General features: G+C 45.4%; 1 protein-coding gene and 1 pseudogene across 1 annotated transcript in view; one reads left to right on the top strand and one right to left on the bottom strand.

Moving 5' to 3' along the window:
• CCBE1 (collagen and calcium binding EGF domains 1) overlaps positions 1–17,230 on the bottom strand; it is a 231,507-nt gene that overhangs the window by 89,923 nt on the left and 124,354 nt on the right. The gene's annotated exons all lie outside the window — the stretch shown is intronic.
• Positions 10,843–10,963, top strand: LOC125914932 (uncharacterized; annotated as a pseudogene).

The following is a 17,230-nucleotide window of genomic DNA, read 5'->3' as shown; positions in this document are numbered from 1 at the left end:
CCTAAGACCCCCTCCGAAGCAAGCACTATTATCATCTGGCACACAGCAGGCAGGTACTCAAGAAGTCTTTGTGTCTTTCTGTTGGGCTTCCCATCTTCCCCTCCTCCTTCCCCTCCCTCTCCTGCAACGTGACCATCGTCATATCTAGCCCTCCTCTCTTGCCAGCTAGATTCCTTCAAACGCATTAGCATACGCAAGCCACAGCTCTGGGTTTGAAAATATTCAAGACCATGCGAGAGGAAGATTTTTATGTATAAAGCGATGGTTATCCTGGACTGGGAAAATATCAACTTTCCCAGGAAAATGGAGGGGAGAAAAAGTGCCAGGAGAACCACAACTTGGCAATGGTGATAGAGAAACAAATGAGAAGGCCCGACCGAAACAAACTCAGGGAGCAAAATCGTGTTAAATGGGCAGCCTCATTTCTTGAAACTAAACAAGGAAGATAAAAGAACATTTTGAGCTTTTCTTGTTTTTGGCTAGCCAACTTTCATCTTTTATCAAGAAAGTACACACATACACACACACACACACACACACACACACACACACACACAGAAAATAAAGTACTCAACCTTCAATGTATCTACGCATAAGGAATCTGTTGTCAATACGTTTTTCGTCTCATCCATCAAAACCGGAGTTGAACTACATGATGGGCCTCGACAGAATCGCATTCACAGCCGCACGCCTTTCTGTGTGCCACTGAGTAGGTCACTTAACCTCTTCTACGTCGCTTTCCCCATCTGGAAAATGCTGATGGTATTAGTGCTTACTTACAGGGGTATTATGGTGACCAAATGAGTTATCTGAAAACACCTTGGAGAGTACATGGACCGCAGTAATTGCAAGATGTATTTCTAAAAGAAAATGGTTGTAAATAAGCTACATTTGCAAGACAACGTGATTATCCAACACAACATCTTGCTTTTCGCTAAGTATAGCCAACAGACAATACATCGAAAGATTCATGGTCCCATGGAGCAAAGATGAAGACAGATATAAACACATTTAAAAATTTTTTTTTTCCAACGTTTTTTATTTATTTTTGGGACAGAGAGAGACAGAGCATGAACGGGGGAGGGGCAGAGAGAGAGGGAGACACAGAATCATCGGAAACAGGCTCCGAGCCATCAGCCCAGAGCCTGACGCGGGGCTCGAACTCACGGACCGCGAGATCGTGACCTGGCTGAAGTCGGACGCTTAACCGACTGCGCCACCCAGGCGCCCCTATAAACACATTTTAATACAGTATAGAATAGCTAGAGCAGAAGCTGGGAAACAGAGGAGTCCATTCTAAAAAACTCCACGCTAATTTTCAGAGAATTCCCAAACTTCAAAGAACTTCAGAGAAATGTCCATCTTCAGTTGCCAAAATATACATGTACGTTTGTTTTCTCTTCATTTCCATCCATGAATCTCTCTGATAAAGCCGTTATTTTTTTAGTACAACTTAGACCCATTAAACTTAATCATAAACAGGTTTGTATCTATTATTGCAATACTTTCCAAAAGAACAAGGCTAACACCCAAATATTTCTGTGGACTGCTCTCAAACCTGTCGCTCCCGCGTTCTCTGTGTAGGACATAGATATTTTCTTGGGTATGTTATTATAGAACCCAAATTCTCGAAAGGATAACTTAAGGGCATTGAAATATTTGTATTTAATTACGGGAACTATTGGTCAAAGCTGCTACCCATGACAACTCACAAAATCAATGTCTAACCTAAGGGGGAACGAGAGAAAACAGCCAAAAGTAAATCACATGTGGTAGACACTGGTGACAGTTACGGGCTCTCTCTTTATTCAAGGACTGGATGAGCCAGGAAAGAATTCAGAAGTCTGAGGGTACTTCTCCAATGACCCCAATGACACCTGGCATTCACCTCTTTGTCATCCCCTCTCCTCGAGGGTAGGCTCAACGTAGCGACTTGTTTCTAACCAATAGATGTGGCACAGGTGATAGGCGGTCACTTCTGTGACGAGGTTAGAAAAGACTGGCATCCATCTTGCTGGCTGTCTCTAGTGTCTCCTTGGTCAGTCCGCTTGATGGAGAACATGGAAAAGGCCCACTTGGCGAGGAATGGAGGGTAGCCTCTGGCCAACAGTCAGTGAAAAGCTGAGGCCCTTCATCCAACCTCCCCTGAGCGACTAAATCCTGCTACCAATCACGTGATCTTGGAAGTTCTTCCCCCAATGAAACTTCCATTAGTCCAGCTGACATCTGATGAAATAAAGAACCCAGCTATGCAGGGCCTGAAAAACTCACCAACAGAAACTAAGATAATAAACAGTGTATTAAGCTGCCAAGTTCTGGGGTATTTGGATATGTAGTGACTCATACAAAGTCCATCAACTAGTGAAAATCAGAGGAGGGGTAAAGCCGTTTGCATTAATATCACCCTAATTCTCCAGAGCTAGATGAATCTGACTGGATCTTCTAGGTCCTCAAAACCTTTAAACTTCCATTCATCAGTTTGGAAACGAAGACATTCTCTCAAAGTTGCTTTAAAACCTACATAATAGTCCAATAGCTGTGATCTTCAACTTCTTTTAAAATTACGTGATACCCTGGGAGCGCTATTAATTTTCCTTCTATAGTCTTTTTTGTTTTTGAAAGGTTATCTTATAATAACAGGCCTTTTCAAGGTTCTCCAGGACCTTGTCCCATGGGGAATTCTATTTGGTAAATTCTCCCTAGGGGTCACGCCTCATTCCCCACCTCCTGAATCCTCTTTAATGCACTCGGTTGACTTTAAAGATCCATACAGGGGCGCCTGCGTGGCTCAGTTGGTTGAGCGTCCGACTTCAGCTCGGGTCATGATCTCACGGTCTGTGGGTTCGCGCCCCACGTCGGGCTCTGTGCTGACAGCTCGGAGCCTGGGGCCTGTTTCGGATTCTCCGTCTCCCTCTCTCTCTCTGCCCCTCCCCCGCTCACACTCTCTGTCTCAAAAAAAAAAAAAACAACAAAAAGAAAACAAAACTAAAACAACAGATCCATAATCTTGAACCCATAAAAATTTGAAATTCACGCACACACCTATTTTGAAATTCTACATAATCCTCTCATTTCTCATGACGAATAGAAAAGGAAGTAGGAGGCATTTGTTAATAATTAACATATACTTAATCCACTGCTGCTATCTTTGAGAAATTGATGTACTTACTAGAAACACTCCTTAACGTTTCCTCTGTAGAGGAAGGTAGTTAAATGTTAGGATCGTATTTGTTTTCGGGTTTTGTGTTCTTCATATTGCCTCTAATCCAAAGGAGTCAACATCTCAATTTTTGTCGATTATCTGAAAAATTTTATACAGGACCCAGAAAGGCAGTACATTTTAGGTCTCTTATAAATGTATTAGAATAATTCAGGGTCGACTAATGTTCCAATGAAGTTGAATGCCAATTTTTGCCATTTTATAGGTGGACTGTGGCCAACCCTGGTATTAAGTGGGTGGTAATGGAGAGAAGGGTAAAGGGAGGTGTTGCTCTCATTTTTTGGGGGGGGAGGCAGGTTGGGGAGGTTCCTTTTTGACTTCTTATAGTTCCAAATTGTAATGGTTTAGGTTAAAGTACCAATATAATCCTTTTCCCTCATCAATTTTTAAGAAATGTTTATTATTTTGAGAGAGAACACGAGTGGGGGAGAGCCAGAGAAGGGGAGAGGGAATCCTCAATCTCACCAACCATGAGATCATGACCTGAGCCAAAATCAAGAATCGGGCGCTCAACCAAATGAGCCACCCAAATCCACCCCCCCCCCCACAATGGATTTTCTTAACATAACCACTTTCAGAAAGAAGCCCAATCTATGTTGCAAAGTTTTATTTCTAAATGAATTCAAGTTCTAAAAGAGGTGTCACAGCATCAAACAATGGCCCTCTGTTTCTGTAAATAAAGTTTTACTGGGACACAGCCAAACCCTTCACGTACATGTTGTCTATGGGCTACTTTTGTGCTACAAAAGCAGAATTAAGTAGTTGCAACAGATCATAAGGCCCGCAAAGCCTGAAGTCTTAGTATCTGGTTCTTTGCAGAAAAGGTCTGCAGACTCCCATTCTAAAAAATGATAGAAATAAAGGAATAGTGTTTGTCCAGCCAGTGCTTTGTAGTAAATTAGGCAGAACTGTTAGAAAAATAAACCAACGACGGGCTAGTTACTTCTTCCCTTAGAGGCAGTGCTGAATTTGGAATCTAAGGAATCACACTGGAGTCTGTACATAACGTCTTCAGACGTGGCAATCTTGGACAACGCTAAGTTAAGACCCTTGCTCGCTACATGTGACATTAATATCTGAGCTATCTCTCACGGGTGCTTAAGGACATGGTATAATTTATATGGGGTAACTTTGCACTTGTCTTTTTTCAGTGTTTACTAGTATGAGGTCTGCTATTCAATTTAAGGAATTAAGTAGCCTTGAGAATTTATTTGCTTAAATTCCGTTCTGTATTCTTTGAAAGTCAGAAAAGAAAAAGAATGAAAAATGTGATGACTAGAAACCAAAAACATAGAAGATGATGTCCATAACCATACATCAGAGAGCTTTATGACGAATCACAGGCAAACATCCAGATTAATGTAAGAGGAGCTTTGCAATAATAAGAGGGGGTGTAGGGATCCTTTGAAATCAAGATGGATTTCCTAAGAACATGCACTTCCAAATATTCTCATTACTTTCTTGGACAAGGGCAAGTGTAAGTACATGCAAAATGTTGTGGGCATATCTGGATTTCAACAAGGTACTTAACAAGGTCTTATAATCTCATCGAGGCCGAGCTGAAGAAATATATTGAAAATGGAGAGTACTATCAAATCAAGATACCAATGGGTTGGTATCTATTCTTGGCCCGGAATCGTTCTACATACTAATTAATGACTTGGATAAGATTTTTGACAAAAACTTGCCTATGTGTGCAGGTGACCTGAAAATGGGATGGGTGGCAAACGTAAAATTCTCTATAGTAGTTCGCGGTCTAAATAGATTTTCATGTCCGTTTTGTATGCTCTGCATCTCAGTAAACCACCTGTTAAATAATCTGGGCTTGGTTAATTGGGTATCATTACCCCCTTCATTTTACAAGGGGAAACGAAGTTCAGCTGATGGGTGACAGCATTGGGACTTAATCTGTGTTCTACTGGTAAGTCCACATTCTCTCCACCATGTATGTAAGGGAGGAGTCAGGACCCCAAAGTATCAACAGGCTGTAAAGAATAAGCCAGAATTAGGTCTGCGCTAAGGTAGTATGTGTAATGAATTCTAAACACCAACTTCAGAAGGTTAGAATGGGAAAGAGGCTTGAGAGCAGTCAGCCTGTAAAAAGGTCTAATTTCTTAGTTAACCAGAAGTTCAATGCGCGGTGCTCTTATGGTACAGCTGCTGTAAGAAAGGAGTCAAGGCTACTTAAAATACTCTTCAGCCATAAAAAAAAAAAAAAAAGGAGGAAATCCCATCATTTGCGACAACATGATGGACCTTGAGGGCATTATGCTAAGTGGAATCAGACCTAGAAAGGCAAAGACTTATACGTGGAAACTTAAACAAAAACAAAAACAAACTCTTAGCAACAGATCAGATTGGTGGTTGCCAGAGGCAGAGGGTGGGGTGAAGAAGATGGGAAGTACAAAATCCCAGTTATAAGATGAATAAATTCTAGGGATGTAACATACAGCATGGTGAATAGGGTTAACGATAACTGTATTGTGTATTTGCAAGCGGTGAAGAAACTAGATCTTAAAAGATCTCATCACAAGATAAAATTTATAACTAGGTGAGGTGAGGGATGTTAATCATTTCTCAATATAGGCAGAGACCAAATCATGATGCTCTATGTCCTGAACTTGTATAATGCTATCCCTCAATTGTACCTCCATAAAACCAGGGGAAAGGGTAAGGCTTCCGGACATGTGGTATCTGGAAAGGGCTAACAGTCCTGCTGAATGCTGTTGTTCAGACTTCCCAGACCCTGAGTTCAGTCCCAGGCGTCCAGATTTAAGGGTCCCTGGTAACTGGAGCCACCAGCAGGGATCAGCAGGTGGAGGGAGGGCCAGGATACTGGGCCATGGGAGGAAGCGTTCAAGGGCACGTGGTCTGAGAGGGAAGACACAGGATGATACACGCACTGTATTCAAACAGGTGAGGGGATGTGACGGAGAAGACATTGGACTTCTTCCAGCTCTTCTCACCAAGTAAGGTCACAATGAAAGAGTCAAGATGCCAGGAGACACATATCTGCTTAATTAAAAAAAAAAAAATAAAATCTTTCTTACGATGAGAGTTGTCCCTAAAAGAATCGTACTGTCTTGGTGCATCTGGGTCCCCCTGCTGCTGAATAGTGCCTTGTATGTGCTCCTACTGAAAGCAGGGGGTATATTTTGTACAGTATGAGGTCTGACAACCCCTCCAGGCAGGAGGTTCTAGAAGGTCTATGAGCGAGCTGTTCACATAACACGATAAATTATTAGTTCTCGTACAAATGCAGGATGCTTAGTGCAAACTTCCAAAGCACTACGGAGGAGTTACATAAACCGAAAACGACAGAGTTTTAAAAATTCATACCTCTAGATATTTAGAAAGAACACCATCAAGGAGAAGAGACGATACTCTCACTTTAATAGGACTGATAAATCATTCCTAATGTTCTGGAGCTCTGTGCTCGTCTCAGAAATGAAATAGGCTAAAAGAGGCAAGCACTTTTTTTTTTAAATTTTTTTTTAACGTTTATTTATTTTTGAGACAGAGAGAGACAGAGCATGAACGGGGGAGGGTCACAGAGAGAGGGAGACACAGAATCTGAAACAGGCTCCAGGCTCTGAGCTGTCGGCACAGAGCCCGATGCGGGGCTCTAACTCATGGACCGCGAGATCGTGACCTGAGCTGAAGTCGGACGCTTAACCGACCGAGCCACCCAGGCGCCCCAACACTTTTGAAAAATCTATGTAACGTTGCTGTGATGGTAGCACTGGCCAAGATAGTCCAAGAAAGGCAGACCTGAAGAGTGCCTGGGAGCAGTGAAGTGCCACTGACCCCACAGCCCTTCCTCTCCTGGTGCCCCCAAGGGCCACTGGGGAAGTGCCTCACGTAACTGAACCTCTTCCGAAGCTCTGACCTGCCAACGTCTCTCTTCTCTTGGCCACAGTTGGTTTCCCCATCCCTCCTAACCTCTTGAACCCCACCAGGGAGGAAGACTGACTCCTCCAAGATCCAGCCAAACCCAGGCCACCCAGAAGTGACCTCCTCCTCCCTCTTTTTGAAAAGTCCTTCTAAATCTTTTACGGAACAAACCAACAAGCCTAACTAGAATCCTCCTCAGAATTTTGGCTTCCTTCTCAGGAAGTCCTAGACTTTTCTAGTTCATTTTTAAATGTTTCATACTTCACTATATATTAAACACTGCCTGGGGAGTAGTTTAACATACAGACTCCAGGACCTTGTCTTTGACTTGATGGGATGGGGCGGGGGGAGGTGCTAGGATCCGGTACAAGTCCTCCTCTCTCCCCCAGAGCCTGGGGAGCACACCTGGAGAAACCCTGCTACAGAATCTAGAACTCTGTGCCAACATTCATTCAACATTATTTAGGGAATAAGGTTCACAAGAGAGATGTGGTCATTTTTTTCTTTTTCTTTTTTTCCCCTCACCCAGAGAACGACTTCATTTCTCCTCTGGCAAATGGTTTAGGTTGTAAAAAGACAACAGTTTCATTATGCATATATGATTTTCAGATAAGTTAGAAAACACATGTTAAAAAAAAAACCTTAGCCATCATGTTTACCTCAGACTATTACAAGGCTTCTACGAAACCAATATGTGGGAATCTGAAAGCAAGTTCAGATTTCTCATAGTTCTGGGGTTCTCAGTTTGTGTTTCTTTTTTGTTTACTCGTTTATTTTTTAAAGACTTTTTTCAATAGGCTCCATGCCCAACGTGGGGTTTGAACTCACGACCCTGAGCTCGAGTCATGCGCTCTACCAACTAAGCCGGCCGGCCCCTCAGTTTGTGTTTCTATGAGCATCACCTTCCCTGCTAAACACTGAAGATACAACACAGGTATTCTGGAAGCAGCACATTTTTTTTTCCAGTGTATAAAAATACTCTTTGAAGGTAACGCATCGCGTGCTCTAAGTATTCCTTCCTTTGTGTAACTTCCAAAAAATGAAAACAATGTCTAAAATATCTAGCACAACAGAGATAACATATAAGCAGCTGATCGAGGCATGAAAGAAACAGTTGCTTTAAGAAACTGTAACACTGATGTATTGAGCGCTTTTCCTAACTGCCAGGAAGAAGCGTCAACGATTACCTGGTGTGATGTTTGATCCTTCTTGAAACTTCATGGGTCTCCCTCCATGTAACTAGAAACCAAGATGTAAGAGTTCGAAACATATTTGTCAGCAACCATGTTGCCTTGGGCGCCTGGGCGGCTCAGTTGGTTAAGCATCTGATTCCTGATTTCAGCTCAGGTCACGGTCTTGCAGTTTGCGAGATCGAACTCCGAGTTGGGCTCTGGGCTGCCAGGACGGAGCCTGCTTGGGATCGCTCTCCCTTTCTGCCCTGCTTGTGCTCACACACACACTCTCAATAAAAAAAAATTTAAAAAAAATAAGAAAATAAACAAAAAAAATCCCGTGTTGCCTTAAGATGGTTTTTAACGATAAAAGGAAATGAACCCCTGTTATGAAATAAAAGCTCTCGTATATTTATACACCACTGCTTTATCCTTGCAGAAACTGTCAGATTTGGTACCATCTGATAAACGATCTTTTCAAACTAAACAAGACTTCGTCTCGGGTCTCACACATGCCTGACCTTGCGGCAGCTCTGACCTCGAAGAGAACAAGGCTTCCTCCTGGGCCCAGCTCTCTTCCACGTGTGCGGCTTAAAGAGCTTCACCGCACAGGAGCTAACGGCATGTGTTCTTTTTCTTGAAAAGGACACGAGGCGAGAAGAGGGAGGAAAGCGAGGATTTGTTCAGGTATCAGCAGGAGGAAACACAGAAGCGAAATGCCAGCTCTGACCACCGCAGAAGTGAGTCTGGACATTTCCCCGTTACGCCTTCCACGGAGAAGCCCGATTTGAACTGTACCCATTCCACATGGGCGTCAGAAGACGCCAGGAGCTTACGCGGAAATTGGACATCTCACTGAACGGGTACACTGAGTCACCTTTTCTAACAATCCCTCATTCCTAATGTGTAGTTTGGTTCCAGATGCGGAAAAAACAAAATAGTGTATTTTTTCGGTTAATACAATCAACGTGCAATTTAAAAAGCTCAGAAGTAAATCATACAAAAATGTGCCTCTTACCAGGAATTACAAGTGACTCACAGACCTCTATTTTTCCAGAAGAGAGAATGAGCTTGAGGGCACTGAAGAGGGCAAGAGAGGCTCACTGGCAGAGCTTCGGGTATCCAAGGAACCTTCCCCTAAGATCTCTTATGCTGTACCTCTACATACATTTGCACATGCGTGTGTGGGTATACATGTAGACGTGCAAATTTTAAGGGAGCCTCCACTTTTCCCCGTCATGAGAGCCATGCGTTCTCATCAGAAAAGATTCCAAATAATCAGGCATTCATACAAAACTAAAAAGCAAAAATAAACTCCCAGCCCATTTCTACTCTTTATTCTAGACCCCTTTCTCCTTCTGGTGTGTATTTACCCCAAATTTTGTTCCCATGAAAGTGTTGACACAGAATACCCAGAGTGCCTGTTTTCCCACTCAACAACCTCTCTGGGGATCATTCCACACCAGCAGACTCTTACCCAACCTTAACGTGGCTGCTCGATATTCCATAGTATAGCTTTATTATAATTCACACATTCTCTAATAGGCTTTTATGTTCTACTTCATTACCATTACAAATGGTGATATATAAACATCCCTCTGTAATATTCCGGGGAACTTACAGAAATATTTCTACACATAGAAGTATGTTCACCTGCAGAAGTGGAAGGTGCCAAGTTACGCATCTTATACTTTGATACCCGCTGCCAAATAACTTTTTTAAAAAGGTCACCCTAATCGACACTCCCACCAAAGTGTAGAAGATTCTCCCGTAAGGCTTGTTAACACTAGATGTTTTTGTTTAATGATTTAAAAAAATATTTTTTAATGTTTATTTTTGGGAGAGACAGATAGAGTGTGAGCGGGGAAGGGGCAGAGAGAGAGAGAAAGAGACAGGGAGACACAGAATCCGAAACAGGCTCCAGCTCTGAGCTGTCAGCACAGAGCCCGAGGCGGGGCTCGAACCCACAAACCGCGAGATCATGACCTGAGCCGAAGTCGGACGCTTAACCAACTGAGCCACCCAGGCGCCCAAACCCTAGATATTAACTAGATACTGCGTATTGTCAATTTCCTAATGAAAACAGCCTGTCACCATTTTCACTTGCATTACTTTGACTGCTAACAAAACTGTGCATTTTTCTTGTTTATGACTCATTCCTATTTCTTTAGTGAACTGCCTGTCATATGGGTAGCGGGCCGTTACACCGATGTTCCACAGTAAATCACACCTCATGTTCACGCTCTTGGGTTAACACCTCCACCATTGGCAATGGACTCGGCCAAGTCACTTGCTCGACCAAAAAAGTTATTCGTAAGCATGACCCAAACAGAGGCTTGCTGGTAAGTCCTTACACGGTGGGGCTGTTCCCTCGGACAGCTCACTCTTAGAACCCTAAGTCACCACATAAAGGTCCAGCTTCTTTGCAAGCAGGACCTCATGGAGGACAAGACGCCTGGCTGTTCTCCTCACTCCAGCTGAGGCCCCAGACAGGCCACTGAAGGAGCCACCTCGGACACGCCAGCCGCGGTGCACACCCTACGGAGAAGAACCGTCTACGGCCCTACCACCCTGAACGCGCCCGATCTCGTCTGATCTCGGAAGCTAAGCAGGGTCGGGCCTGGTTAGTACTTGGATGGGAGACCCTATGGAGAAGAACCACCCGGCAGGGCCAGCCCCAGACTGCAAAGCCACGAGGCACACGAGTCAGTGCTCACTCAACCCAGTGCATTGTGGGTAGTTCGTTCACTAGCAATAGATAGCAAACACAATCCTTCATCCATTTTTATACGGATTTATAGAAACTTGTTCTATTTGGCGAGTATTAATCCTTTGTCCCATTACATAGCCTGTAAGTATTCCTCCCAGTTAGCATTTCAAACATGCTAATCTTCTGTATGGTAAAGGTTATGCAGTCAAATCTGTTAATCTTCCAGATGATGTCTATAGAAATTTTAAGGCAATTTAATATCTAAACTGACAGAACTTTGAGTTTTCTATAGTAATCTCATTTTGTCTAATCTGTAGAGCTTCCTCCTTCCCTCTTCTTCCAAGAAGGAAAAGGTCTTGATAGGGTTTACTTTACACTCACTGAGGGGGAAAAACATGTTGTGTCACTCTAAGTTATTTTGAACTCTTGCGTTTATATTTTCTGGCTTACAGCAATCATTAGCTTGTGGACAGTTCTAGACATAAGAGCCTCTATAAATGGCATAAAAGGTTTTTAACGCACGTTTAAGACAACTTTTATTGAATAAGACACAACCTAAGCCCATTAACTGACCTACCGTAGCAACAATTATTAATCGGATGCTCATTTGGGGATGATGCTCTGGGATAGCTAGATTCAGAGCCTGAAAGCACGGTCTATGGCCACAGCGTGTTTACAACGCAGATGGGCTACGACGCAATGACAAAAGATCATAACTCAAGGTTGGAAGTGTGGGTGGTCAAAGGACAAACTGGGATGAAGAGTGGGGAAGAGGAGAAAGATCCAGGTCTGTGGAGGCAGTGCCATGCGGGCTGAGTCTCCAGGACCGATGGAATTTGGATGTGAAGGGGGTACATATGTGAGTCATCAGGCAGAGGGAATTGCCAGCACATGGCCCCCCAGTGAAGGGGTGTGCGCTATAGCAAGCTGTTTACCTTGAACCTTGGAAAGGTCATTGCGGGCCGGGTCAAGGGTAACATCCAATGGCAAGTTAGAGCGGGACTTAAGTTGGGAGTAGCCTAATGAGATCCGGTTTATGGAGATTATTCTGGAAGTAAAAATGGATTAAGGGCAAGAAGGTGGGCAAAACTGTTAATAAAATATTATACATTCGCAGGTGAGAGCTCTGTGGAGTTTGACGTGAGATCACTCAAATTGTGGGTAGAAGGGAGGCGGGGGAGTGAGGCGTTTTCATGACAGAATCAAAAGGGCTGGTGATGACTAATTACTCGTGACCTCTAAAATACCTGACGAGAAGAGCAGATAGAAATCTCAGGCATTTCCATCCACGATAAGACATCACAGGCCTTGTTGAGACCATGGTTTCTATACCTGCAGGAAACTGGGTAGCTTTGATTCCTAAAACTTGGCCACCGGAATCATTTCACGCTCTTTTAAAATTCTGGCACTGAAATGTTAACACTGGGGGCTCTGTACAAATTTTGACCATCTGCCTATGTAACTCTCTCATTTCTTTCAATTCCCTGAGGAGAACGGGAGGCAGGATGCCTCACAGAAGAAACCTGGGGAAGCCCAATCTGTGTTCAAGGACACCCTGAAAACCCAGCCACCTAGTTAAGGACAGCCAGTGCGGTTTCCGACAAAGAATCCAGCTGGGATGGGAACAGACCATCCTCACTAGTCTCCCACTTCAGTCAACAAGTACGTTTCTGGAGAACTACATAAGCCAAGGGGACACCTCTCCCTTCCTTCGCCTCCTGAGAGAGCACTCCCTCAGGAGACTTATTCCTCTGATACTCGGAGGCGTTTCCTGATCGTAAACCTACATTCTTCTCCCTCATGTGTAGCCCTGTCCTCCTACCAACCTCTCTCTGGTAAATATTTAGGTCTAAAAGGTCGGCTAGGTCCACAGGAGAGAGCGAGCGAGCCACAAGCAAGGGGAGGTGGTCCACACGTGGACGTTAAATCCCTAGATGGGGACACACACAATATGTCCTTCTATGGGGCTTTTCTTGGGAACATTTGGTAAAGGTAAGGAATGGCCAAGATTCTTCGATCAGCTCTTCCTGCCCAGAGGGAACAACTTATTCATCAGTTCATGTTCGTCTCCAAGAAACCTTTCGGGTTCGTGAAGCATCCTAAGTGGCGGCCAGCCACTCTCTGCATAGAGCTCGGAGAATCACAAGGAAGAGTCAGAAACAAGTGTGGGGGCCAACTGAGGGCGCTGCTCTCTTCGCTGCCCTTCTCCCACACATCACTCCTTGGGCTCTTCATCGTCAGGCCCCGGGAAGGACAGGACTCTTCTATTTATTACCTCAACTCAGCATTCATTTCTAGCCTGAGCACACGGGACTATTCAAGTATCCCTCACACTCTCCGATCCTGGGGGGGGGGGGGGGAAGACCCCTTTGTCAAGGGTATACTCTAAGACCAAGGCACAAAAGGGACTTGGGGTATCAGCTTTTAAGACGACAGAAAGAGGCTAGCTGGGGACCTCTGACCAGCAGAAAATCTATGGTTCTGTGTCTGGAAACCAAGATCAGCATAATCCACTTCCAAGGTTCCTTGAAAGAGAAAATGGCTCTGCAGGTGGAGTCGGGAATGGCATTCTTGAAGGAGGGAAATGGACAGCAACCTCTGCGTGAGGAAACGGCTGCCAAGCTCGGCAGGTAGGGCCACTGGCTACTCAGCTCAGCTCGGGGGGGTGGGGGGCAGTTTGCTATTGTTTCAGGCTGTGGCACCCAGGCAAAGTGCCCGACCGCCAGGGTTTTTTATTGTAATGTAGCGCCTGACATCAAGTTTTTGCTGCGGAATCCATTTCAAATGAACACGCTGCCAGCTGCACAACGAGACAAAGAGCCAGGCTGCCCCACCCACGGCCTTCTTTTAGAAAACCCTGGGTGACCTAGATTACTGACCGCTGGAGCGACCCCGCTCTTCCCTTCCCAGGCTTGAATTCCCACTGTTACGATGTTTTACATTCGCCAATAAAGAGTGAACCCATAGAAACCCCAGGCCCCCACCCTCGACCCCAACAAAGGCAGAATGCCAGGTCTGTGCTTTCTCTCTTGCTGTGTGGCCCTGGGCATGCTGTGTACCCTCCAGGACTTGTAATAAACCTTGTTTTTTTTCAAAGTTCCCTGATGACTGTTGCTAAGGTACGCCTTGAAATCCCAAGAACCACAGGGGCCGGTGCAGCCACAACGTCGGCTCCGGGTGGGGAGATGTCTGGGAGGCTCCCCCCGAGCAGTACAGCCCAGGTCGGCGCCCCACGGCATTCCCGGCCAACAGCATCACTATCCGTAAGTGGAGACCAATGTGAAACAGCGTTGCCATGACAGCTACTGGGTTACAGCCTAACGAGGGAGAGAACACGCATCCATGTGACATGAGGAACAACAGGGCCAGGCAAAGTGGGGTTCATACGAGATGACACACCTAGAAGAGATTGCAAAGAACAGCAAAATTAGGGAGGGCTTGAGGGAGTGAAACATCAAGTGAATGGGTGGGGGTGGGGGACACTGGAGGGCAGTTCAGATGAAGGATCCCCATGAGGGTAGGACAGAAGCAACAGTGAATGGCAATGTTTTGGCAACGGGCCTGAGCAGAAACAATCATATTTCCATACCAGACCAGGAGGATGGAAGCATCCAGGACTTTAGAAACCCAACACAGAGGTTCAGATTTCAACTGGACGTGAGAAAATCACACTGATTTTTTTGGGTGGAAAGTCCGGGGGAGGTTGACCAAGTGGAGCCATGGACCTCTGTTGTACTTTAGGCACGTGGTAACGAGAAGAGGGCAGAAGGACAGAATATTCTGGAAGAAACAAGACCTACCTTGGGCTGGCAATGGTGGTAGGGGGAGGACGGCAGTATAAACAAGCCAGCATCACAGATCTGAAGCTTAGACTTTACCTTGAGAAAATGGCGGAGCCCCTGGAAGAAATTAAAACTGGGAAGGGCAAGCTCGTGTTGGGGGAGAAGAGGAGGAACTTGGTTTTCAAGAGGTCAACCAAAGCTCCCAGTTGACGTGTCCAGCAGGCAATCCTAGCAGGAATGGCCCAGCGGGAAAGACAGGTTTGAAGGTGATGCTAAGGCATCACCAGCAGAGCCACAAGAACAGAGCCGCTTAGAGTAACGACATCGGAAGGGCATCGCCTCACAGCTCCCTAAAAGCGCTAATACAATGGGGGTCACCCACCTGATAAACATTTCCATGCATGGAAGATACCGGCTTCCGGCTAAAGACAATTTTGGGCTAGGCGCTGGAAATAGTTGCGGCTATGATTCCCAATGTGGCTGAGACGGAAAAAGTGAACGTGAACACGTACAGTGAGATATCCAGCCACCTCCGCCACCCCGAAACTGCACAGGCTGGGTGTGGAGTGCCCAGAAATATGCCAGCAGGGCTCTGGGGCCCCTAGCAAGGCTCTCCTTGTTTACAGCAAGAGAGACCTCGGGTCATTCTGCTCCTGCAGGGAAGGATGACCCAACCGAAATACAAGCATTGGACATCTCAGCTGAGATTTTGAAGACTTTTACTTCAATACACTGTACTTTTTTTTTTTTTTTTTTTTTAATATTTGAGAGAGGGCACGAGGATACCTGCACACAGGAGGGAGAGAGAATCTCAAGCAAGCTCCGTGCCGGGTGTGGAGCGGGGCTCCGTCCCATGACCTTGGGATCATGACCTGAGCCAAAAATCAAGAGTCAGACACTCAACCTCCTGAGCCACCCAGGGGCCCCAATACCCTGTACGTTTACTCTCCCCATGACGAAGAAAGCTGCCTTCTCGTTACGCCCTTACACGGCAGAGAGCAGAGTGTGTGCAAGCAAGCTCTCTGGTCTCTTTTCACGAGGGCGTTAATCTCATTCATGAGGGCTCTACCATACCAACACCACCTAAGGCCATCCCACTGGGGGCTAGGATTTCAACCCATCAGCTTCGGGGAGAACACGATCATTCAGCCCTGTAACAACATCGAGAAAACTTCTATAGGCTTCCAGTTACGGAATAAATCACAGGAATAAAAGACACAGCATAAAGAATATAATCAATGACCTCCAAATAGCCATCTATCAGGACAGAGGGCAGCTACGCTTGAACACAGCGTAACGTATAAACTTGCTGAGTCACTACGTCGTACGCCTGACACTAACATAATACTGTGTGTCAGCTACGCTCAACAGAAAACCAAACAAAAACAACAGAACACTTGAGGAGGAATGCTTTGATTTTTCCAGTCTAGAAGAGGAGGAGGGATAGGGACTACAGGGCATGGCTAGGTAGCCACTAAGATTCCCTTCAGATCTGGCAAGGAACAATTATATAAGAAAAAACAAACCGGGAAGCCCTTTCGATTAATCTCAGAGCAAATCAGCTGCTGCCCAACAAGTGGAATCATGGACCAACTATTGGCAGAATGCCCTTAAGACTCAGAACATGACCAAAAGAAATACACTGTGCCCTGGGAAGCTCTCCGTTGCCCTCGTAAATCTAGACCAGACTGTTTCATGCACACTTTTAAAACCTAAAATAACCCGCACTTTAAAGCGGCAGCATCTGATTCGAATATGGTGGCATGCTAGAAATGGAACACCGGGGAAAGTAACCATGGCGGATGTAGACTGGTAAGTAAGCTATTCTTATTATTCTACCATCCCCCAGAAGAATTCCAGCCAGACAAAACTGCAGTTGGAAGGAGCAAACAGAATCACGGGCATCCCTGGAGGGACACAAGGGCAAACCGACTTAAGGGAAGGTATTATTTGATCTCATTGATTCAGGCTGACGTTAAAAAATAGACACCCTCCGATGCACCTGGGCCCAAGGTAACCACCTCTGCCAACCAGCAGCTTAAACCCTTGGGGACACCAGGCACCAAACCCCCGTCTTCCCTGCCGCCTCTGTCACCAGTGAGGTCAAAACAATGATGGAGAGGTCAAATCTCAGACCAGGGGACGAACAAGCAAGACCAGGAGCCAACAACACTTCAGAGACGTAGTGTCTGGTTGGGCAATTAGCGTGCCCCTCGCCAAGCTCATGGGCAATAATCAATGATCCGCGGCTGTTCTCCACGCTGGGTAAGGAGAGCACAGAACCTGACCCCTCCCCCGTGAGCATGACACCACCATGTGACATAAGAGCCCACCCATTTTGCAGAGTCTGTTCCTCATTACCCTCCCCATTGTACAGATAAGCAGGCTAAGCCTCAAAGATAATTTGCCCGAGGACACAACTGAGGAACTTCGCGTGCCAGATGGCTGTCAG

Source organism: Panthera uncia, assembly GCF_023721935.1.
Source record: "Panthera uncia isolate 11264 chromosome D3 unlocalized genomic scaffold, Puncia_PCG_1.0 HiC_scaffold_8, whole genome shotgun sequence".
Classification (NCBI taxonomy): domain Eukaryota; kingdom Metazoa; phylum Chordata; class Mammalia; order Carnivora; family Felidae; genus Panthera; species Panthera uncia.
The sequence above is the reverse complement of the archived record's forward strand: the minus strand, read 5'-3'. Positions and strand labels throughout refer to the sequence as shown.